General features: G+C 40.2%; 1 long non-coding RNA gene across 1 annotated transcript in view; it reads left to right on the top strand.

The window, feature by feature from the left end:
- The window catches only part of LOC140200455 (uncharacterized), a 48,517-nt gene that overhangs the window by 531 nt on the left and 23,258 nt on the right, over window positions 1-24,728 (top strand). The gene's annotated exons all lie outside the window — the stretch shown is intronic.

The following is a 24,728-nucleotide window of genomic DNA, read 5'->3' as shown; positions in this document are numbered from 1 at the left end:
CAGGGCGTTTAAGAAGAGTGTAGCGTCATATGTGTCATGTTTCAGGCCTAAAAGTAGATTAAATGCGTAGTGTTTGGTGCTTCATTAGAAATGTAGTGTATTTGCGTTCGACCTTAGGCATTCGTAATGTATTTGTTATTCGGGTTTATCGCATATGCACTGTTCAATTATAAGTAACTGAAGTTGGAAGTCGTTTGGAATGTTTTATGATTTCAAAAATGTAGTCCATAGGCTCCAGACTCCAGTATCTGTAGCTTTTTTGTCACCTTGACTTATTCTACTGGGCGTTCTTGCTTTTAAATAGTTTGTTTATTTTCTACAAATTCAGTATCGACCTTTTCATTAGAATCGTGTTATGTTTTAATTCAGTCGGTAGAACGTTGTCAACTTCTCCATGTAATGTCACCTTTTCGCGATTACCTGCGGCGTTTTGAATTGCTGTTCTTGAAATTTCTAACTATTAATTCTTTCATCGCTGTCTAGATTTGCAAAGATGAGCTCTTAAACTCGTCAACCCTTTGGAATGAAATGTTATGGTTTTAAGAGTCGTATGGTGTTAGCTATAGTTTTATCAAGGTGGGTCTATATTACAGTGGTGAATAGATTTTATATTGTGCCACAAAGTGGTTTGAGATGTTCTGTGGTTTTGAAAAGCACTATATAAATTTATTTGAAGAAATATTTTTTATTTCTATCTTGTGTGGTATGTACTTAAATATTCATAAATGTTATGTTCCATTTATTCTGTTACATATTTATAGTCAAACCACAGAGGTATCAAGTATTTAACTAAAAACTTTTTTTAAAAAAAGTTAATTTTCTTTTTCTGGTCATGCTTTCTGAGTTGTTGAGTGTTTCCAGTATTTTGTCCTTTATTTCTTATTACCAAGGTCAGCAGTTTTTAGATTTTCATTTAATGCTTTAGTGAATTTGCATAATGACAGTTTTCACTGGCATCATACGTTAGAATTCAATTAAATATTATGACAGAGAAACAGCAATATTTGATATTGCTGATATAGTCCATTTTATGTTGATGTTATAGGTTCAGATCACTTTCAATAAAAGGCAATTCAGACACCAGTGATGAAATGTAGCCAATGTGATGTAGGTTCTTGTTCTAAAGCCAAAACTGAGAATAATGGTATAAAGTATTTGGTGATAGTGTCACTCACTTATGGCATTGTTGGGTATTGAAACGAATAGGTTAAAAATCCGGATAATTTCATTGCTCCAAATTGTGTCATGAGAGTCATGAATTGATTATGTGTGATAAATTTTCTTGTGACAAAATCAATACAAAATAAGACTTAAAAACCAAGCGTCGACCATTTAGTCACTTGTGTCTACACAGCCATACAATAGGGTAATTGCTGATCTTTTATCTTGGTGACTTCCCAAAACTCTCCCAGTATCTTCTGTTTTCCTGATTATTAAAATTATTTGTTTGTATGGCATTATCATCAAATACTTTGGACTATAATTATTCTCAATTTTAGCTTAGAAACATGAACCTACATCACATGAGTTACATGGGCATTGGTTTCATCACTGTCCGAATTGCCTTTTATTGCAAGTAATCTGAATCTATATCATCAATATAAAATTGCTTCTATCAGCAATATAAAAATATTGCTGTCTCTCTCTAGTAATTTTAGTTGAATTCAAATGAATGATGCCAGTGAAAACTGTGATTATGCAAGTTCACTTAACCATTAAGACCCCCTCTTCCCCTGCCATTTTTTAGTAACTAAGCTACATGTGAAGGCCAAGAGATGGACTTGGTTGTCAGAGGCTATTCATCAATCTGATGTGCTTTTGATGCCATTCATCACAATAACGTTGAGCTGTGGTCAGCATATCACATTCTTGGTCTAAAATAGCTAGCTGCTTATTGGAAGATTGTGACTTCTAGATGTGGCAATTATCATCCTGCATCCACCCTCTGAAGATTTAAGAGAATTTTGTGTGTCTTAATGTTGTAATGTGCATTTTTCTAAACTTTAGAGTGCATAGGCTGAGTCTATCATGGGACAACATACCTCCCCAGGAATCAGCTTCATGAAGATACAATGGGGACACCAACTGCCTGTTTTCTTACACCTCTCACTGTGTTGACTATCTCACCTCTCCAAACTGGTACAGGATTTTAACTTGAAACGACATCATTTTCTTTCCTCGCACTGATGCTGCTTGACTTGAGTTCCTCCAGCAGATTGTGTTACTATCAACTGAATAAATCTTTGCACTCCCTCCATTTTTTTTAAGAAAAGTGTATCATTCCTTGGGTAAAAAGAGCAGATATATGTTTGAGATATGGTTTCAAAATGGCCTAATATACTTCAACTTTTCCACATAATCTTCCATCTACAATCTGGCTTTGTAACATCAGTAAATGTACATATTCTGCCTGAGGTTCCTAAAGTTGTCATAGCCCAGGGAGGGGAGGGGGTAATGGGGATAAGCTTCCACTATATTAAACGTTCCCAGTGGTGTGCGAATCAATTAGCTTCTGACAACCACATCCACCTCTTGGCCTTCACATGTAGCTTAGTTACTAAACCTTGCAGAACAGTTTCTACTGATATTAGAAGGGGCGCCTTAAAACCAGTTGCATCAGGCAGATGGGGTTTGTCAGCTGTGATTGGCAGCTCATCTGGGAAAAGGAAAACTGATCTCAAACTTGTGCTGCCTTGTGGCTGTACCCAGTCATGGGGAAGGCTTTCGGAGTAAACACCGAGGGGGGAGGGGGTGAGAAACAAAGCTGGAGCCCCTAAGGATAGCCCTACGTTGAATTCAACGCTGACTGGCAGCTGCTGCAACGCCACTGGTGCCAAACTCTGTCAATCTCTGCAGTTCTTTTGGATTCATCAGATGTACGGAGAGTGGGAATCTGCTGCATGGGCAGCAGCTTGCTCTGCATGTCATACTGCCCTGGCTTGTGTATCACCTTCGCAAGCAGCTGGGATGAAACACCCATGGCCGACCCTGACTTTGCACAAATCATTGAAATCGATTGAGCAGCTGGAGTGTTAGCACCAGTGTTTTTTTGTGCTACCCCTTAAGTATGATAATATTATGAGTATCAATAAAGGATTGTAACCTTTGACTAATTTTTAGATGCAATTGATTTTTTTTCTCTAATTGATAATGGCTGCCAAATTTCAATGGCAGGGGTTTAAGGCAACTGTAACTCCATGGGTCCTTTGGGAAGATATTGGTGTGCAACTCCACTATTTGCACAGTGCTGTTACAGAGTTCATTGAGATCCAATTCGAACAGTAATAAGCCTCTTTTAGCGTTCACTTTCTCTTCAGCTGCACCTACTCACCTAGTTGACCCTGAATTTCCTAAGGCCTTACTGAAGAATCTAATGGGCCTGAAGCAAGGATCGAAGAATCACATGAAGATTTCAGGAGACATTTCTGGAGAAAGTAGTAAAGTTGATATTAGCATGGGATAAATTAATGAAATGTTTTTGTGTTACAATTGATTTAAGAGCAAAACACTTGTTTCATTTGCAATATTGGTTATGACTCTTCTAGAAATGTCATGTATTCCGAAGATAAAACCCAAGAGCATTGACCTGGTTCACTCTTGAAGATGGCACTTAGAAATTCTCCTGACTCTGAGAGCCAGGGTGTAAAACAGTTGACTAGCCTGCCCCTCTCAATCTCTTGTGGACATCAGCAAATATAGACGAAGTATTGCCAGTGAAGAGAGGTAGTTACTGAAGTGAATGTCATGACAATCCTAGAGTAGCAGAGCAGCATAAGAGGCAAGATTAGTTTGCTTGGATTTGTATTCACCAGTATAGCACTCAGAAAAATGAGAGAGGTTCGGGAATCAGAATTTTAGCTTATAACACCAGAAATTCAGGGCTAGGAGGAGGAGAAGTTTTATTACTCCAAGTGTTGAATTTGTAAAATTTGCTACTACAGAGCTACACATGGCAATTTGTTGAAAATATTTAAAGTAGATAAATTTTCAGATGCAGAGGCATCCCAAGAGTGTGTGGAGGGAGTGGAAATGTGTATTCAGATAGCTGATAAGCCAGTATTGTTGGAGCAGATTGGAAGGACTGAGTGGCCTCCTATTTATATTTTCTATGTTTGTACATACTGTTGATCATCACTGAATGACCCCACCCAGAATGAAACATTCAGGAAATCTGTGCCGACATTTAAACTTTTTCAGTGTTACTGAGTTTATAGTGTTATGCTTTTCCTTTGTTCAAGAGTGTTTGCAGAACAGTACTCTATTGGGCAACAGAAAGATCACACAACTGTTAAAGTACATTACTGCATTCTCTGCATATGACAAACATGTTGCATATGCCCAGAAATACTGTGTAAGTAAAATGTGAATGTAAGAGGGTAGGAGTAACCTGATGGCAACAATGCATGCTATTCAAACTTTTACTGAGTATGCATCAATAATTCCCACTAGCCATTTGTTTTCTGCTTCAACTTAAAAAATGGATACCTCAAGAATTGAGGTTTGGGCAATCTTGAAATACTGTGTTCATTTTTTCGACACCCTATGTTTGTGATTATGAAGTTTCAGTGGCCGCTATTAACTTGCAATTAGATGAATCATGTTTATCAAGATTGGTGATAATAGTTGGGATTCAACACTGTAGTGGTCTGCAGATAAATGATTCTCAATTGATATTAATAAGGTCATTCCAACTGCACTCATTTCTTTACTGTTCTCATGCCAGCCAATTCATCTTGTCTGATGGTTACGGAGCCAGATCTCAGAGTCTCTTGTTCTGGACATTTGATTTTCCATTTATTCTTGCTTCCTATCTTTCTCCAAATATAATTAGGCCAAACATTATGTGACATCATGTAAAACAAAGCCCATGTAATGTAGGAAAAAAAGTCTGCTGGATGCAGTGTGCAGTTGATTGAGGATCTGTAATCCAGAACTAAGTGCATCTCTAACCAAACTGTTCTCAAACAACTTCTGTATCAGAGAGGACCTACTGAATTTCTTAATGTCCAAAAAATGCAAATCAAATTTCAAGGCAGAAGTAAAATGGAAAATGGCCATGGGCTTGAAAGAGCACATGTGGAACAGAAGATGAAGGACTGAAGCATTTTCTTTCTCAAGAAGTCCTACACATAGTTGATCATGTCATTTTCCAACTCTGAGTGAAACTGAGATCATCTGACTATTGCTGAAAAAGTTCCTGCAGGTTTTTCTGACGGCTGAGCCAAGTTATTTGCAACCTTGGACCCAGAGCTACGCCTCTGATTATGTAATTGGGCATCGCGAAGAACCCTATTCCAGCCTCATGGCACCACGCTGTTCTAATTTGCTTCTGAAATGTTGTCATTTTAACACACCCAATTTTTACTCTCTTTAAACTTAGAAGAACTCTTACTTTTGCATAGTTGATTTACCTATTACCCCTGCCCTCCCAGGCTTCCCATTCCCTTGGTTCAACTTAATTTCAGACCCTATGGTCTTGCACCTACATTGTTATAATATTGGTCAGTATTGGTGCCTATGGTACAAACAGCATCAACCTCAAGCAGAAGAATTTCTTCCCTAAATCTCACTGCCCCTTTGCATTTTTTTTTGTTCAACTGAACCTTTGGTTACATTCTCACGTGACTTGATGTGTTTTGTTATAATTAAGTTAAAGGCGTTCGTTAAATGCAAATTGTTGACGATCCACTTATTTGCAGGTGAGCATGACTTTGAATACTGGATTGGATGCTCTGAGGAGCATCTACAATTTCACATTAAAAATTTCTTTGGGATCCTAATATCCATCTGATCTAAGACTTGTATTCATCCATGAGGCCCATCACGAGGTGACTTCGTGGTCATCTAAAAGTAAGGGCAGTTAAATGGCAGCAGGAATGATATAACATATGTTCTGTAGACATTTTAACACCATTCTGTTGTTACCCCAGTTAGATGCATACTTAATTTGCACAGTATTTGTGGACAGATGCAAGATACTTGATATCATGTGAAATGCAGAATTGCATTTTAACAGTTGTATGAGCATTCTGTCCCCTGACATTCATGGACAATGGGAAAGCAGAGCACTTAGCTCAATACCATTAGTTTTCTTTAAATACTGGTGTAGAGTGCCTAGGGGGGATTTTTTTGTGCCAGGGTAATGGCAGATTTACATTGTAGAGGGTACTGAACAATACAAAGAGAACATTATAGAGTAAAGGCCTTGCTATTTAGCCAATGTTTGGAAGAAACAATAGAAGGTCTTAAGAAAGACATGTTATAAACTTGAGACATGCACTCTTTCTTACGTTGGATCTGCTGTGCAATTGCAATGCTTTGTTTCATTTCAGATTTTTGAACATTTGATGTATCATTTTGGAGGCAATTGAAGTACTCTTGGCTACTTAATAAAAAATTACTTTCCTACAGATTACATTAAACAGCACTCAATGAACCAGGTATATTGAAACTAATATAAAAACAAAGTATCAAAAATATTCAGCTGTGAGTTCATTTTAGAACTTCTAAAGTTTATCCTTGAGATTTAAAAAAAACACAATTGAGGTCTTCTAATATATCTCAGGGTCAGTGTTGTGAGCACCAGCTTATGCTTGAGATCTTGTTAAACCTTGATAGGATTATCTGATATGAATGTATTAGAAGGAAATAACCTCATAGTGAATGTGCTAATGAAGAAATAATTACAGATTTTGAAGTTGTGGTCATATAGGAAATTAACAGCTTAAGCAATGGAATTTTTTTTAAAACAAGAAATGTTTTAAGAGCCCAAGTAAGTACTGTATGCAAGTATGTGTACAAAGATATTGTACTTCATCTTGCATTGATTTAGTGGTGAATTATCTCACTAGTACTTGGTTTGTAATCTAAACATGAATTAAGTCTTGCCTATGTAGATAGAGTATGCAAAGTCAACAATGTAGAGTTGGAGAACTAAAGCAAAGAAGCAGATCCCTCGGCCCATCCAGTTCATGCTGAACTAATATTCTGCCTGGTCCCATTGAACCGCACCCAGATCATAGACCTCTGTACTCCTCCCTTCCATGTGCTAATCCAAGTTTCTCTTAAATGTTGAAGCCGAATGTGCACCTTCCATTTCCACTGCCAGCCCTTTCCATATTGGCACCACCCTCTGATTGAAGAAGTTCCCCCTTAGTTCCACCTTTGGTTCTCAACCTATGACCTTTAGTTCTAGTCTCACCTCAACTTCAGTGGAAGAAGCATGCTTGCATTTACTCAATCTATATCCTTCATAATTTTGTTTACCTTTTTCAAATTTCTATTCATTCTCCTACACCTGATCCAACCGGCTTGAGATGGCGTGAGCAGTGGCAAGTGACAGCCAGATTTCAAAAGCGAATGGGGCCATTGGAACATTCAGCGGATTTGTAATCATTAGGCACTTGGCAAAGGCTAATTAAAGTAAGTTAAGTTTAAGCAGAGTAGCCATTGTTGAGTGGGACAAGTTAAAATGGGACTGGCTTTGGCTCAGGAGGCTTCAGCAAGAAGTAGTGTAGTTTCTTTCTTATTGCATATTTAGAGCAGTGGGAATGGCAGGCAGGACAGTGGAATCCTCTTGCAGGATGTGGGAAGATAGGGAAACACCAGTGTGCCTGATGACTACACTAGCAAGAAATGCAGCCAGCGGTAGCTTCTTACCATATTAGGCAGCTGGAACTGGATGAACTATGGATCACTTGGGAGGCTGAGGGATTGATTGATGATACAGGGAGGTAGCTACAAATAATGTGCAGGACACAGGTAACTGGGTGACTATCAGCAGAGGGAAATGGGATAAACAGCCAATGCAGGGTACCCCTGTGGCTGCCCCTCAATAACAAGTATATTTTTTGGATACCATGGGGGAGGGGGTAGATGACCTAGCAGAGGAACAGCAGTTATGTCTCTGGCACCGTCTGTTTCTGTGATTCAGAGGGGAAGGGGGAAAGAGGCAAGCAGTAGTGTAGGAGATCTATTGGTTAGAGGAAGAGACAGGAGGTTGCAATTCCCATATGCTGCCATGGTCAGGAGCATCTCAGATCGAGTCCAGAGCATTCTTAAGGACAAGGGTAAGCAGTAAGAGGTCATGGTCCACAAAGATATCATTGACATAGTAAAGGTGGCGAGATCCAGCCAAGTGCGTTCAGGGAGTTAGGTGCTCCTAACCTCCAGGGTTGTTATCTCAGGATTACTACCTGTGCCATGTGCCAGTGAGGCCGGAAATAGGAATATAATGCAGTTTAACAACGTGGCTAAGGAGATGGTACAAGAGGGAGGCCTTCATGTTTTTGGATTATTGAGCTCTCTTCCAGGGCTGGTGAGATTTCTACAGAAGGGAAGGTTTGCGTCTGAACTGGAGCGAGAGCGAATATCCTTGTTGGAAGGTTTGCATCTGAACTGGAGGGGGAACGAATGTCCTTGTGAGAAGGTTTGTATCTGAACTGGAGGAGGAGGGAATGTCCTTGTTGGACAGTTAGTATCTGAACTGGAGGGGGAGCGAATGTCCTTGTGGGAAGGTTTGCATCTGAACTGGAGTGGGAGTGAATGTCTTTGTTGGACAGTTAGTATCTGAACTGGAGGGGGATCGAATGTCCTTGTGGGAAGATTTGCTCGCTGTGCTCCGAGGGTTTAAATTAGAATTGCAGGGGGATGGGAACCAGAGTGCTGTAAGGAAAGAGTTAAATGTGATTCCTCCTAGAAGTATGCTAAAATAAAAAGGTAGTCTGTAAGACAAAATGGTGTTAACAATCCCACTCCAAGTTATGAGGAAAGTACAAGAGAACCAGTCCACGGCAGTGTCTTGAGAAAGTCAGGGAAGTTCAAGTTTGCAGCCCTATAATGGAAAGTGGTGAAAAAACATTTGTCTGGGCTGAAGGTCGTAAGAGATGAGGGAGTGCAGTTGGTACCACTGAGGGATGGAAAAGTACTAGTGAAAGGGGTTTTGAACAGTATAGAAAGGGGTACTTTCTTGTTGCAGTGAGAGAGTTTTGTCTTAGGCTAGGTCATGGTTAGTGCTATTGCTAAGAAGATAGGGGCAAGTATGTCCAGTCAGGGTTAAGAGAGAGAAAAAATAGGCTGTGTAAGATTGTCTGATCTGTGGCTACCCTCCAACATAGCATAGATTGGCTTGTTTTGTGGATGATAAGCAATATTTTAATTTCTGTACTGCTACTATTATAGATTTTTGTTTTCCTTTCTGTATTGCATTTGTGCTAGTTCTAATAAAGTGCTTTCTTATGGCCTTGTACACATATGTGGTTTATCCTTTATTTGTAAATGCATGTGTGAATACCCTGAGCTAAATAAGAAAGGAACACAGAACAAATTTTAAAATAATTTTAATTACAAGGGCCAGGGCAAATAGTGAAGTGGTTGTGAGGAACTTTGATGTTAAGTCGACATACAAAGACAGGAACCAAAATGTTGAGCATGGTGGGAAGAACGTTTGGAGTTTCAATGCAAGAAGTATTGTAGGTAAGGTGGTCTCAACAATCAGCATGTGGAACTATACTGTAGTCTTTAGTGAAACTTGGCTATGGGAGGGCAGGACTGGCAGCTCAGTGTTCTGGGGTTCTGTTGTTTTAAAAGTGATAGAAGGGGAAGGTGGCATTACTAGGAATCAGGAAAAAATGTCACTAATGCTCTAGACAGGACAAACTGAAGTGCTCATCTACTAAGGGACTGAGCAATAAGCAGGGGATGGCATGTTAATGGGGAAGCAAGGATGTAATGCTAAGGCATTGGTCAGATTGCACTTGGAGTATTGTGATATGTTTTGGGAGCTTTATCTAAGCATTGGAGAAGGTCCAGACGAGGCTCCTGAGTACAATCCCAGGAATGAAAGGATTAACGTGTGAGGAGCATTTGATGGTTCTGCACTCACTGGAGTTTAGTAGGACGAGGGGGAATTTCATTGACACCTATCAAATATTGAAAGGCCTAGATCGAGTAGATGTGGAGGGGATGTTTCCTAAAGGTGGTGGGGGGGGAGTGTAGGATCACAGATCACAGCCTCAGAATAGAAGGACATAACTTTAGAACAGAGATGAGGAGAAATTTCTTTAGCCAGACGGTAGTAAATCTATGGAATTAATTGCCACTGACAACTGTGGAGGCCAAGTCATTTGCTATATGTAAAGTAGAGTTTGATGGGTTCTTGATTTGTAAGAACATCAAAGGTTATGAGCAGAAGGCTGGAGAATGGTGTTGAGGGGGATAATAAACCGGTCAAGATGGAATGGTAGGGCAGACTCAATTGGCTAAATGGCCTAATTCTGCTTCTACATCATATGTACTTAATTGGAATTTCAAAAAGAATGTGTGTGTGTGGGGGGAGGGGGGATCACATTGAAACCTACTGATTGTTGAAAGGATTAGATGGGGTTGATATGAAGAGGATGTTTCCTATGGTGGAGGTATCCAGAACTAGAGGGCATAGCTTCAAAATTGAGGGCTGACCTTTTAGAATAGAAGTTAGGAGGAATTTTTTTTAGCCGGAGAGTAACGAATCTGTTGAATGCTCTATCACAGACAGTGGAGGCCAAAACTGTAGGTATACTTAAGATGGAAGTTAATAGTTTCCTGATGGTCAGGGCATCAAAGGATGTGGTGAGACAGCAGGTGTATGGGGATGAGTGGAATCAGGGATCAACCATGATGGAATGGTGGAGCAGACTTGATGGGCTGAATGGACTAATTCTGCTCCTACGTCTTATGGTCTTATGATATTATGAACCACACAATAGCCAATGGAATTTACAGGAGCAAGTTTGTATAGTGGTAACAGTTGTAAGAAAAAGATAGTAATAGGTGATTTTAACTTACCACATATTGACTATGACTCCTAGACAGTAAATGAACTTGATGAGATGGAGTTTGTCAAATATATTCAGGTAAGTTTCCTGAATCAAATTATAGAAGTCACACCTACTGGATCACCTATAGGAAGTGAGACAGGGTAGGTGACTGAAGTGTATGTAGGGGAACACTTTCGGTCTAGTGATCATAATTTCATTAGTTTCAAGATTATGGAGAAAGATAGGTCTAGTTCTTGGGTTGAGATTCTAAACTAAAAGGCCAATTTTGATGGCATCAGAAAGGATTTGGTAGGTATGGATTGGGATAGTTTGTTTCCTGGTAAAGTTGTGCTTAGCCAGCCAGTGGTGGTGTGGTATCTGCACCGGACTTTGAGGCAAGTGGTCCTGGATTTGAATTAGGCTGGTTCCTTGCAGCTTTCCTTGTCTTAAAAAGAAAACAGACCAAAAGTGCTCGGGAAATGGCAAAGTGCAGAAGGGAACAACGTTATGCTTGGTAAGTAGGAGGCATTCAAAAGTAAAAAAAGTTTGAGAGTATGGGGTTTGTATTTCCTGTTGGAATATAGGATATGCCAAACAGGTTTAACTAACCTTGATTTTCAAGGGATATTTGCACCCTGGTTGAGGAGATGCATAGCAGGTAAAACTAATAAAGAAGAAAAAGGCTTTGGAAGGGTAAACCATGGTAGGATTTAAACAGTAAACTGAAGGGCACAGGGAATACTGATCCATGATGGCTTAAAAGTGGTGTCACTAATCATGAAGAGAGCTTTAGGCACATTGGCCTTCGTAAATCAGGGCATTGAGTACAGGAGTAGGATGTTATGTTGAAGCTGAATAAGAATTCAGAGAATTGTATGCAGTTCTGGTCACCTACTAACATAAAATATATCAATAAGATTGAAAAATTACAGAGAAAATTACAAGAATGCTGCCAGGACTCGAGTTGTAGGGAAAGGTTGAATACCTTAGGATTTTGTTCCCTTGATTTTCTGCTTCATATGATTGTAATGCTCTTTTAAACTATTACAGTAAGCAAAATTAGCTACAGTTTCAGTTACCTTTTAACTCTCTATACTTAAAGATTTAGCTCCTGGTCAATGACTGCACTTATTTAAACCATATAAGGAACATATGGAAAACCAATGCCAAATTCCTGGAATGTTCTACTTAGGCTCGGTATAATATTCTGCTCCAAGCTCCTACAATGGTGAGGTAGGTTTACAATGTTTTTATTTTCAGTTGTTTGACAGTGTTATTCATGAATTAGCTGCTGCATTTACTATATTATAGGAAATGCACCAGAAAGGAACTTTGAAGTTTTGAAGACTAAGAATTCTCCTCCTAAAATCTCTAGGTCCAGTCAGGCCTTGGATCGCCCACCTAATATCTTGTAACTTAGTGTTAAAACTTGTTTATAACTCTTTTGTCAACAGCCCAGGATATTTTTTTCTCTTACTGGTTTATAACTGCAAGTTGTTCCTTATAATTGACCAATCTGATTTGGAACAATTTTCTCTTGGATACAGTACCATCTAGTGGTAAATGCCTGCACATTAGACATTGCAGGGTAACAACACTTCATTGGCATCACTGAAGATTGATAGTTAAACCTCCATCCACCAACATTAAAAATTTTCCTTTGGGCTATGGAATATCTATATCTATATTTCACACTGGATCTGTAAAGCAGCCAGCATAATCAAAGACCTTAACTACTTGGGGCATTCAGTCTTTTCTCTTCCTTCAGACAGAAGGTACAAAAGCCTGAAAGCACACAACACCAGACCCAAGGACAGCTACTATTGTGCTGTTATAAGACTATCAAATGGTTCCCAAGCATAATAAAATGAACTCTTAACCTCCCAAACTAGCTTGTAGTGATTTGCATCTTACTGTTTACCTGCACTGCACTTTCTCTGCATTGATATCATTTTAACTTGTTCTACCTCAATGCACTGTGTAATATTCTGATTTGTGTGCAAGAGCAAAACACACAAATCATTCTGCGTGTGTGCTGTGGATTTCCAACAATTGCAGAATCTTGTGTTTTTGAATGCAAGATAAATTTTTCACTGAATCTTGGTGCATGTGACAATGATAAAGCAATTCCAATCTAAAATTCAGCATGGAGAAGAACAAAAGTATTATGTAAATAATCCAATGAATGGCATCATAGTTTAAGTACACAAACCTGGAACTGGAAGGTAAATATGAGCGATTTTCCTCAATCACTATTAAATTTACTGCTGAATATTGCTGGCCCTTTTTGCATTACATATTCAAAATTAATTTGATTAACGTAAATTTACTTTTCCCTGCCATCTGATTTCTCCCACTGATTTCATTGGGATTGCTGATATGTGTTAAGTCTAACCCGCCGCAGGTTCAGTGGGCAGATTTCTCTGCCTGAGAGCTGAAGATGTTGCTGATAGATAGCTGGAAATACCCATTGTATTCCATGAAGAGTTTAGCTGTGCAGCACAGCAGCAACCAACAATAAGAGCACCAGAATGAAAGATGGTCTTAAAACTATGCCTATAAAAGACATTGCAGCTTCTGAGAATTATGGTATGACTGGTCCATCAGGGCAGATTATCTATAATATTCATAACAGTGACTGCCAGTCTCCCCCTTCACTGTGAAAATGGGTGATACTTTTCTGTGCCTTGTTAGTGAGAGAGAGCCTGAGGCATATAGAACTGTCGGTAAACAACAGTTTGTGTTCACTGCAGATCATGGTCTCTCTTTGGGTGCTTTGCTGTTGCTCAGAGGGTGGTGGGCATTGATGATTTATGCTGAAGTGGACAGTTGGGGGGGGGAGGGGAGGTTATTGCATTGATGCTTTGCTGTAGCTTGTACGGGGGGGAGGGGGCTTTGGGGTTCTAATGTTTTTATGTTCATTCTTTTGAGGTTCTTTTGTTATTCGTGGATGTCTTCAAAGACAAGCATTTCGGGTTATACAGTATACTGTATACATTCTCTGATAATAAACAACCATTTGAAACCTTGCTTTTCACGACCACAGGGATATCTAAATGTGCCATTTTGCTAATAACAGTACTATTCAAATGTAATCACTGTTGTAAAATGGAAAACACCTTCAAACAACAATATAATTGACTTATAGAAAAGTCGGGTGAGAGATAAATATTGGTCAGGATAATAAAATAACTAGATCCTTGGTTTCTTCACCAGGAGAGCACAGTGTGTGCGGATCGGAAATAACATCATCTCACTGACAATCAACGCTAGTGCATCTGAAGGATGCGTGCTTAGCCCACTGTTCTGCTCTCTGTGTGCTCATGATTAGGGGGCAAGGCACAGCTCAAATGCCATCTGTAAATTTGCTGATTACATAACTACATTGCTGTTGGCCAAATTTCAGATGGTGACGAGACGTACAGGACCGAAATAGGTCAGCTGGTTGAGTGGTGTTGCTGCAAAAACCTTACACTCCACATCAGGAATTGATTGTGGATGTCAGGAGGAGAAGTCAAGGGAACATAGCAGTCTTCATCGAAGGATCAGAAGTGGAAAAGATGAGCAGTTTTAAGTTCCTGAGTTTCAACATCCGAGGATCTATCCTGGGCCCAAGGTATTAATGCAATTACAAAGAAGACACGACAACAGCTAAATTTCATTAGGCATTTGAAGGGAATTGACACACTCAAATTTATACAAATGTACTATGGAGAGCATTCTAACCGGTTGCATCACCACATGGTTTGGAGGGTCACTCCACAGGATCAGAAGCTGCAGAAAGTTGTAAACTCAGCCAGCTCCATCATGGGCACTAGACTACTCTGCACCCAGGACACCTTCAAAAGGAGATGCCTCAAAAAGGTGACCTCCATTATTGAGGACCGCATCACCCAGGGGTGCCCTCTTTTTGTTGCTGCAATCAAGGAGGAGGTACCGCAGCCTGAAGACAGACACTCAACATTTCAGGAATAGGTCCTCCACCATCAAAATTCTGAATGAGCAATGAGCCCATGAACACTACCTCAGTATTTTTTCCTCTTTTTTTCCATTAATTTAATTTATAATGTATATGTATTTATTTTAATTTATGATTTTTATTATTATTGCAATTGACTGCTGCAGCAAATCAACAAATTTCATGACATATGCCAGTGATATTAAACCTGATTCTGATTATCCTTATTAAAGATGACACCATGGGATATTTTGTTCCCACTTGAGATGACAAATAAGACTTCTGTTTAACATTACTTTAACACTCCCAACAATAAAATACTTCCTCTTCTCTTGTTTCTTGAGTCTCTAGAGTGACACATATCTAGAGACGGTCTCTTCATACTCTTATCTGGAAGTAATCAGGGAAAAGCAGAAGATGTAGGAAATACTCAACAGTTAAGGTGGCCTCTGTGAAGGGAGCTATTGTTCCAGGAGCTACTTGTAAGAAACATGATGACAACTCCTTGACCTTTAGCTTAGTTTTGCACAGGGATAAGAGAACAAAGGTATGGGAACATATTTAATTAGGGGGAGGGTAATTATGAAATGAGGCCAGAACTTTGGAGTATAAATTTGGAACAGATATTCAGTGAAATGTACAAAGGAAGTTTGGAGATTGTTGGGCATCACTTGCATGGTGTTATGGATTGGTTGGTCTCATTGAGGCAGGAAAGGATGTTAAAGTGACAAAAAAAGTGAAAAATCTAGTCAAGAGGAAGAAGGAAGCACACTTAAGGTTTAGGAAGCAAAGGTCAAACAGGGCTCTTGAAGGTCATAAGGTAGCCAGGAATGAAGTTAAGGAGGAACCTAGGAGACCTAGAAGGGGACTTGAGAAGTCCTTGGCGAGTAGTATTCATGAAAACCCCAAGGCATTCTACACGTGCATGAAGAACAGGAGGATATTTAACACAATGGCAGGACCAATCAGGGATTAAAAAAAAAGGAAACATGCCCAGAGTCTGAGGAAGTATGGAAGGTCCTTAATAAATATTTTGCTTCAGTATTCACTAGAGACATTGACAAATGTGAGAATGGGCTATTATAATGGAGCATGTTGATGTTAAGGAAGAGAATGTGTTGGAACCTTTGAAAACATTAGAATAAATGAGTTCCCAAGGCTGGATGGGATATACCCCAAATTGCTGTGGGAAAATTGCTACAGGAATAGTACCAGAAGATTGGAGGATGGCAAATGTTATTTCTTTGTTCAAAAAAGATGATGTGGATAATCCTGGGAATTATAGATTAGTGAGTTTTACATCAGTAGAAGGCAAACTGTTAGGATTCTTAGAGACAGGATTTATGAGCATTTGGAGAAGCATAATCTGAATGGGGAAAGTCAGTATAGCTTAGATTTCATCAGTTCACATGAAAAGTTGTGAGTTTTGCTTTGATTTCCAGCATCGGTAGATTTTCTCATGTTTATAGTTTTGTTAAGGGCAGGTTGTGCCTGCTGAGTTTGATTAAATTCTTCAAGGAAGTGACAAAACAAATTGATGAAGGTAGAGTGGTGGATGTGGTGTATATGGATTTGACAAGCTTCCCCATGGTAAGCTCATTCAGAAAGTCTGGAAGCATGGAATCAAGAGAAACATGGCTGTGTAGATTCAGAATTGGCTTGCCCACAGAAGGCAGAGGGCAGTAGTAAATATTCTGCCTGGAGGTAAGTGACTAGTGATGTTCCTTAAGGATTTGTTGTGGGGATCCTGTTCTTTGTGATTTTTATAAATGACTTAAGACGAAGTGGAAGGTTGAGATAGTACGTTTGGAGATGACATGAAGGTTAATGCTGTTGTAGAAGGTAGTATACTACAATGGAACTTTGATACAATGCAGAGCAGGACTAAGAAGTGGCAAGTAGAGCTAAATCCAGAGAAGTGTGAAGTAATACACCCTGGAAGGTTGACTTTGAAGGCAGAGTACAAAGTTAATGGTGAGATACTTAACAGCGCAGAAGAACAAAGGGATCTTGCAGTACATTCCCACAGATTCCTCAAAGTTGTTGCACATGATGATAGAGTGGTTAACAGGATGTATGGTGTGTTAGTCTTAGTTAATCAGGGGATTGAGTTCAAGAGCAGCAAGGTATCATATTCAGTTCAGGTTGCCTCATTTTAGGAAGGATATGGAAGTTTTAGAAAGAGTGCAGAGGAGGTTTACCAGGATGCTGCCTGGATTAGAGAACACGTCTTATTTGGAAAGTTTGAACAAGCTAGGGCTTTTCTGTTTGAAGTGAAGGAAGATGAGATGGCTTGATAGAATGATAAGATGCATGGATAGTATGGACAACCAGCTCCCTTTTCCCATGGTGGCAGTGACTGGTATGAAAGGGCATGATTGGAGGAAAGTATAGGGGAAGTCAGATAAGTTTTTTTACACAGAGAGTGATAAGTGCGTGGAATGCATTGTCAGGCAGAGGCAGATCCATTAGGAATACCTAAGAATACAGTCATATGGACATAAGAAAAATAGAGGGCTCAGTGGGAGAGAAGAATTAAATTTATCTTGGAGTAGGTTTACAGGTTGGCAGAACATTGTGGGCTTAAGTGCCCATACTGTGCTGTACTGTTCTATATTCTATGTTAACCATGACTTTTCATTAGGTCAAAAGAAAAATTATTAATCTAAATGCTCTGAAAGGTTGGTAGAGACTGTCCGAATGTATCATGGCTTGGTATGGCATTGCTCTGCTGTGAATTCTGTCTATACTTTGTGCTACTCCAGTAAAACACACAGCATAACCAAAGACCTTACCCACCCTGGACAATTCTCTTTTCTCCCCTCTCCCATCCAGCAGAAGATACAAGTGCCTGAAAGAACTAGGCTCAGGGACAGCTTCTACCCTGCTATAAGGCTTCCCTAGAACAATACAATTGATTCTTGATCTCATAATCTACATTGTTATGATCATTCACTTTATTGTCTACTTGCACTGTACTTTCTCTGTAGTTGTTACATTTCATTCTTCATTTTGTTATTGTTTTACCTTGTAATTCCTTAATGTACTGGAATGAATTGATTTGTATGATAATATGCAGGATAAGCTATTCACTGTATCGCTGTATATTTTACAATAATAAACTAATCCTATTTCCAATCCTGTTTCCAATCATTGGACTCTGGCATGGGGCCAGAGGACTGGAAAATTGCAAATGCCACTCCACTCTTTAAGAAAGGAGGAAGGCAGCAGAAAGGAAATTATAGACCAGTTAGCCTGACCTTGGTGGTTGGGAAGATGTTGGAGTCGATTGTTAAGGATGTTATGGAGTACTTGGTGACACAGGACTAAGTCAGCATGGCTTCCTTAAGGGAAAATTTTGCTTGATGGACTTGTTGGAATTCTTTGAGGAAATTAGATGATTGATAAAGGGGATGCAGTGGCTGTTGTATATTTGGACTTCAGAAGCCCTTTGACAAGGTGCCTCACATGAGGCTGCTTACCAAGCTAACAGCCCATGACGTTACAAGAAAGTTACTGGCACGTTTAGAACATTCACTGATTGGTAAGAGGCAGCGAGTGGGAATAAAATGATCCTTTTCTGGTTGGCTGCCAGTGACTAGTAGTGTTTCATAGGGGTTGGTGTTGGGACTGCTTTTTATGCTGTATATCAATGATTAAGATGATGGGATGGATGGCTTTGTTGCCACATTTGCGAATGATACGAAGATTGCTGAAGGGCAAGTAGTGTTGAGAAAACAGGTGGGCTGCAGAAACAAGTAGACAGATTAGGAGTATGGGCATGAAAGTGGCAAATGAAATACAATGTTGGAAAATGCATCATCATGCACTTTGGTAGTATAAATAAATATACAGACTATTTTCTAAACAGGGGAAAAAAATCCAAAAATCTGAGATGTAAAGGGACTTGGGAGTCCTTGTGCAGAACAGCCTAAAGGATAACTTGCAGGTTGAGTTGGCGGTGAGGAAGGCAAATGCAATTTTAGCATTCATTTCAAGAGGTCTAGAATACAAGAGCAGGGATGTGATGCTGAGGCTTTATAATGCACTGGTGAGGCCTCAATTTGAGTATTGTTTTGAGCTCTTCATCAAAGAAAAGATGCGCTGGCATTGAAGTGGGTTCAGAAGAGGTTCACAGAGATGATTCTGAGATGAAAGGGTTATCATACAAGGAGCGTTTGATAGTTCTGGGTCTGTACTCACTGGAATTTAGAATGGGGGGATCTCATGGAAAGCTTTTGAATGTTGAAAGGCCTAGTCAGCGTAGATGTAGAAAGGATATTTCGCATGGTGGGGGAGTATAGGATAAGAGGGCACAGCCTCAGGATAGAGGGGCATTTATTTAAAACAGATGTGGAGAAATTTCTTCAGCCAGAGGGTGGTGAATTTTTGGAATTTATTATCACAGGCATTTGTGGAGGCTATGTCGGTGGATTTATTTAAGGCAGAGCTTGATAGGTTCTTGATTGAACACAGCTTCAAGGGTTATGGGGAAAGAGCTGGAGTATGGGGCTGAGGAGAGGAAAAAAGTATCAGCTATGATTGAATGGAGGAGCGGACTTTTAGGGCCTGGTGGCCTAGTTCTGCTCCTATGTCTTGTGACTTTTTTTCAATGCTGTAAGAAAAAATGAGATATAACTATATTGATAGAAGTAATTGAGATATAAATATACTCAGGCTTTGCCTAACCATAGATTTATATGGTACCTATAATGTAGAAAATCTTCCAAAACACCTTATAAAGGTGTTTTTAAAATGTTAATCTGATGGAGATGAAAACATTAAATCCAGTGACCAAAAGGCTGGTATAATATAAATTTTAGGACTGTTAAAAGAATCTGTTAAGTGGTAGGAGAGGAATTTCAGAGCATGATGATTAGATGGTTGGCCTCTGCTAATGTAAAACAAAAAATATTGTATTATGTTGATTAATGAGGTATGCAAAAACAGAACTTGACATGTATCATTTTCAAATGGAAGATGGATACCCGGACAGGAAAGATTTTACCCTTCAGCCATCAGGCTCCTGAACTAGCGTGATTAATCTCACTTACCCCAACAGTGAACTGATTCTACAACTAATGGATGCACTTTCAAGTACTCTACACCTCAAGTTCTCAGTATTATTTATGTATTTATGTCCACTACTATTGTTTTGCACAGCTCGTCTTCCTTTGCAGATTGGTTGTTTGTCAGTACTTGTCAATAGTTTTTCATTGATTCTCTTATTCTGCTATGAATGTCTGCAAGAAACTGCATCTCAGGGTAGTATGTGGTGACCTGTATGTGCTTTGATGGTAAATTTACCTTGAAATTTGAAGAATTAGCACCATCTAATTTTGGCAGACAATTTGTGCAGAAGGAGCCAGTAGAACGGGAGCTTTCAAAGGAGTTTACAAAACCAGCTTGCTCTACTGTGACTCTGATTTTCTCTTGAATGGAATGTGATGTTAATGGATATTTTATTTTATTTCATTTCATTGTTTAGTAATACAGAATGGAACAGGCTCTTCCTGCCCAACGAGCTATGCCATGTAATAACCCACATGTTTAACCCTAGCCTAATCACAGGGCAATTTATAATGACTAATTAACTCACTAACCGGTACATCTTTGAACTGTGGGAGGAAACTGGAGCACCCAGAAGAAACCTATGCAATCACGGGGAAAACGTGCAGCCATCTTACAAATGGCATCAAAATTGAACTTTGAACCCCAATGCCTGAGCTGTAACAGTGTCATACTAGCTACCACACAACAATGGCATCCTACGTATTTTAATTCATTCCAGAGACCAGTCAGTTAGCATCTCAGGCAGCAGTTGCATTTAGTCACTCAATTTCTAACCTCAATCTTTTGTGCTCCTGGTAACCAGCTCAGAATGGGAGCCTGAGATGTGCCACAGGGCTAAGGTTAACGTTGACTCCACTGTCTGCTTCGTACGAGGTTTTAACATGTAGAATAGAGCTACATGAAGAGACTTCCTTAGCTGCATGGACCTTGTTCAGTAATGAAATCATATTAATTCTAACTTAATTCCAATAGAAGGCAATTTAAAGTTGTGAAAATTGCTCACATAAATGATGTTCCTTTATTTTTTTATTATACCACCTATTGTTTTGAATTGACAACCAACCAACCAAACATCTAAAATTCATCCAATTTTGTGACTTCTTTGTTTCATAAGACTATAAGACAAAGGAGCAGAAGTTGGCCATTTGGCCCATTGAGTCTGCTCTGCCATTTTATCATGAGCTGATCCATGCTCCCATTTAATCCCACTCCCCTGCCTTCTCACCATAACCTTTGATGCCCTGGCTACTCAGATACCTATCAATCTCTGCCTTAAATACACCCAATGACTTGGCCTCCACTGCCACCTGTGGAAACAAATTCCATAGATTCACCACCCTCAGGCTAAAAAAATTGATTCGCATCTCTGTTCTGAATAGGTGCCCTTCGATCCTTAAGTCATGCCCTCTCATACTAGACACCCCCATCATGGGAAACAGCTTTGCCACATCCACTCTGTCCATGCCTTTCAACATTCAAAATGTTTCTATGAGGTCCCCCCTCATTCTTCTAAACTCCAAGGAATACAGTCCAAGAGTGGACAAATGTTCCTCATATGTTAACCCTCTCATTCCTGGAATCATTCTAGTGAATCTTCTTTGTACCCCCTCCAACGTCAGCACATCCTTTCTTCAATAAGGAGACCAAAACTGCCCACAGTACTCCAAGTGAGGTCTCACCAGTGCCTTATATAGCCTGAACATCACATCCCTGCTCCTATACTCTATTCCTCTAGAAATGAATGCCAACATTGCATTCGCCTTCTTCACCACCAACTCAACCTGGATGTTAACCTTAAGGGTATCCTGCACAAGGACTCCCAAGTCCCGTTGCATCTCAGAACTTTGAATTCTCTCCCCATTTAAATAATAGTCTGCCCATTTATTTCTTCTGCCAAAGTGCATAACCATACACTTTCCAACATTGTATTTCATTTGCCACTTCTTTGCCCATTCATTCCAACCTATCCAAGTCTCTCTGCAGACTCTGTTTCCTCAGCACTACTGGCCCCTCCACCTATCTTCGTATCATCAGCAAACTTAGCCACAAAGCCATCTATTCCATAATCCAAATTGTTGATGTACAACGTAAAAAGAAGCGGCCCCAACACAGACCCCTGTGGAACACCACTGGTAACCGGCAGCCAACCAGAATAGGATCCCTTTATTCCCACTTTCTGCTTCCTGCCAATCAGCCAATGCCCTATCCACGTATGTAACTTTCCCGTAATTCCATGTGCTCTTATCTTGTTAAGCAGCCTCGTGTGGCACCTTGTCAAAGGCCTTCTGAAAATCCAAATATACAACATCCTCTGCATCTCCCTTGTCTAGCCTACTTGTAATTTGCTCAAAAAATTGCAATAGGTTTGTCAGGCAGGATTTTCCTTTAAGGAAACCATGCTACCTATCTTGTCATATGCCTCCAGATACTCCGTAACCTCATCCTTGACAATCGACTCCAATAACTTCCCAACCACCGATGTCAAACTAACAGGTCTATAATTTCCTTTTTGCTTCCTTGCCCACTTCTTAAATAGCAGAGTGACATTTGCAATCTTCCAGTCCTCCGGAACCATGCCAGAATCTATCGACTTTTGAAAGATCATCGCTAATGTCTCCGCAATCTCCACAGCTACTTCCTTCAGAACACAAGAATGCATTCCATCTGGTCCGGGAGATTTATCTACCTTTAGACTATTCAGCTTCCTGAGTACTTTCTCTGTCATAATTGTGACTGCACACACTCCTCTTCCCTGCAACCCTTGAGTGTCCGATATACTGCTGGTGTCTTCCTCAGTGAAGACTGATGCAAAATACTCATTCAGTTCACACATCAAAGTTGCTTGAATTTCCAGCATCTGCAGAATTCCTGTTGTTTGTACTCATTCAGTTCCTCTGCCATCTCCTTATCTCCCATTACAATTTCTCCAGCATCATTTTTTATCAGTCCTATATCTACTCTCACCTGTCTTTTCCTCTTTATATACTTGAAATAGCTTTTAGTATCCTCTTTGATATTATTTGCTAGCTTCCTTTCATAGTTCCTCTTTTCCCTCTTAATGACCTTCTTAGTTTCCTTTTGTAAGCTTTTAAAGACTTCCCAATCCTCTGTCTTCCCACTAATTTTTGCCTCCTTGTATGCCCTCTCCTTTGCTTTAACTTTGGCTTTGACTTCTCTTGTCAGCCACGGTTGCATCCTTTCTCTATTTGAAAATTTCTTCTTTTTTGGAATATACCTGTCTTGCATCTTCCTCACTTCTCACATAAACTCCAGCCACTGCTGCTCTGCTGTCCTTCCCGCCAGTGTCCCTTTCCAGTCAACTTTGGCCAGTTCCTCTCTCATGCCACTATAATTTCCTTTACTACACTGAAATACTGACACATCGGATTTCGGCTTCTCTTTTTCAAATTTCACAGGGAACTCAATCATGTTATGATCACTGCCTCCTAAAGGTTCCTTCACATCAATCTCTCTAATCACCTCCAGTTCATTATACAATACCCAATCCAGTACTGCTGATCCCCTAGTGGGCTCAACAACAAGCTGTTCTAAAAAGCCATCTCACACACATTCTACAAATTCTCTCTTGAGATGCAGTGCCGACCTGATTTTCCCAATCCACTCGCATGTTAAGATCCCCCACAATTATCATAACCCTGCCCTTCTGACAGACCTTTTCTATTTCCTGTTGTAATTTGTAGTCCACATCACTGCAGCTGTTTGGAGGCCTGTCTATAACTGCCATCAGAGTCCTTTTACCCCTGCGATTTCTTAGCTCAACCCATAAAGATTCTGCATCTTCCGATCCTATGTCACCTCTTTCTAATGATCTGATATAATTTCTTACGAATACTCTAAAGCCACGCCGCCCCCTCTGCCTACCTTCCTATCCTTCCGATACACCGTGTATCCTTGGACGTTCAGCTCCCAGAGACATGCATCCTTTAGCCACATCTCAGTGATGGCCACAATATCATACCTGCCAATCTGTAGCTGTACGACAGGATCGTCCACTTTATTCCTTATGCTGCGTGCATTTAAGTATAACACCTTAAGACCAGTATTTGGTACTTTTCGCTTTAATTGCACTGCAACTTTATTGCACTGCACCTCATCCCAATGGCTACAAATTTGCCCCATCACCTGCCTGTCTTTCCTGACATCGTTACTGCTCATTATCTTAGATTTATTTCTGTTTTCCCCTTCCTCCTTCTATCATTCTGGTTCCCATCCCCCTGCCAAATTAGTTTAAACCCTCCCTAACAGCTCTATTAAACCTTCCCGCCAGGATATTGGTCCCCTTCTGGTTCAGGTGTAACCCGTCCTTTTTGAACAGGTCATACTTCCCCCAGAAGAGATCCCAGTGATCCAAGAATCTGAAGCCCTGCCCCCTGCACCAGTCTCTCAGCCACGTATTCATCTGCCTGATCCTACTATTCTTGCCCTCACTAGCATGTGGCACAGGTCGCAATCCCAAGATTACTACCCTGGAGGTCCTGTTTCTCAGCTTCCTTCCTAACTCCCAGAAATCTCTCTTCAGGACCGTCTCCCTTCTCCTATCTATGTCATTGGTACCAACATGTACCAAGACAATTGGCTGGTTGCCCTCTCCCTTCAGAATATTCTGGACCCGATCCGAGACATCCCGTACCCTGGCACCTGGGAGGCAACACACCATGCGGGTATCTCTATCAGGCTCACAGAATCTCCTGTCCGTTCCCCTGACTATGGAATCCCCTATGACTACCACATTCCTCTTCTCCCTCCTTCCCTCCTGTACAACAGCGCCAGGCTCATTGCCAGAGACCCGGTCACCGTGGGTGTCCCCTGTCAGGTTATCCCCTCAGCATCCAGATATTTGTTACTGAGGGGGACAGCCACAGGTGTGCTCTCCACTATCC

This window comes from Mobula birostris, chromosome 7, assembly GCF_030028105.1.
Source record: "Mobula birostris isolate sMobBir1 chromosome 7, sMobBir1.hap1, whole genome shotgun sequence".
Taxonomy (NCBI): domain Eukaryota; kingdom Metazoa; phylum Chordata; class Chondrichthyes; order Myliobatiformes; family Myliobatidae; genus Mobula; species Mobula birostris.
This window is presented reverse-complemented; position numbering and strand designations above follow the sequence as displayed.